Raw genomic sequence first — 1,057 nt, 5'->3', positions numbered from 1 at the left:
AGAGAGAAAGAAAAAACACCCACACACAAAAAACCCACTTCATATTTGGCTAAACTGCACTATACTATTACCGACCAACCACAGAACAATGGTGTATGAAAACATACACCAAAAAAAAACCCAGGTTTATTAGGGGAGCTAAAACTGGACGAAAATGGACAGAAACGGACAGAAGTAAACTTCACTATCTGGAGAATGCCACAAGAGATCTTAAGATGAATCAGTGATATAAAAAGTATTTTCAAAATAGGTCAGAAGACCAGAGTACTTCCTAAGCCGCTGAAAATCACCAATAAAAGATGCACAGCTATATGCAGACGTTGTCTCTACTCACCACCAGCACGCGCCCCTAAGTCAACACAAGCAATTCTACCTGACTAGGCGAGCAGAGAGGCAGATCAGCAAGACTCAGGGACAACACACACCGCAGAGGAAAGCTCCAAAAACTTCCCCAAACCGTAAGTCTACGTGAAGTATCCTTGAGCAACTTCCACAGCGCTCATACGACTTTGCTCGGCCCCATCGCAAAAGCCAGCGGGCGAACAAGGCGAGGCGAGGCGAAGCCGCGGCCTCCCCGAGGCGCTGCCGCAGGGCGGCGGCACGCGGCAAGATGGCGAGCGCGCAGGTGCCCGCGGCCGTTGGTCCCGAGGCGCTGCCCTCGGCCCCGCTGCGACCCCGAGGCGCCCGGCCCCGCCGCGCCTCAGGCTCCTTCACTGACCGCCGCGGCACCGGCGGGGACTCGCGCCCGCTCCCGCCGCTCCTTCCCCGCCTCGGCAACTGCCCCCGCCGGGCCCGGCCGGTGCGTCCCGCGGCGGGGAGGGCGGGGAGGGGGGGACCGTTACCGGCGGCGCCGCCGCGAGCCCGCCACGCCGCTGCCCCGCTTGTTTGTGTTTTCTTCACCCCAGCGACAGGGGCCGAGCGGACACCGCGGATTGGCTGGCTCCCTCCCGCGGCCGCAGCCAATCCGCAGGCAGGGATGCCGGGGGTGGGGTCCGCGGACAGGTTGGGGGGGGGGCTCAGGAAGAGGAAGGGAGAGGGGGCGAAACCATCTGAGCCG

At 60.7% G+C, this 1,057-nt stretch overlaps 1 protein-coding gene across 7 annotated transcripts in view; it reads right to left on the bottom strand.

Moving 5' to 3' along the window:
• The window catches only part of PDCD4 (programmed cell death 4), a 19,779-nt gene that overhangs the window by 16,054 nt on the left and 2,668 nt on the right, over positions 1–1,057 (bottom strand). For 4 of the 7 annotated variants that reach the window (XM_085319111.1, XM_085319106.1, XM_085319110.1 and 1 more), the window contains exon 1: positions 843–928. The exons of 1 other annotated variant lie outside the window; for it this stretch is intronic. The gene's annotated coding sequence lies outside the window, so the exon portion shown is untranslated. Of the gene's footprint in view, positions 1–334; positions 809–842; positions 929–1,057 lie in introns of those variants that run through there. 2 more of the 7 variants (XM_085319108.1, XM_085319109.1) reach the window with 2 other exon arrangements.

This window comes from Rhea americana, unplaced genomic scaffold (genome assembly GCF_003343005.1).
Source record: "Rhea americana isolate MKP2758 unplaced genomic scaffold, rheAme1 scaffold_57, whole genome shotgun sequence".
NCBI lineage: Eukaryota > Metazoa > Chordata > Aves > Rheiformes > Rheidae > Rhea > Rhea americana.
This window is presented reverse-complemented; position numbering and strand designations above follow the sequence as displayed.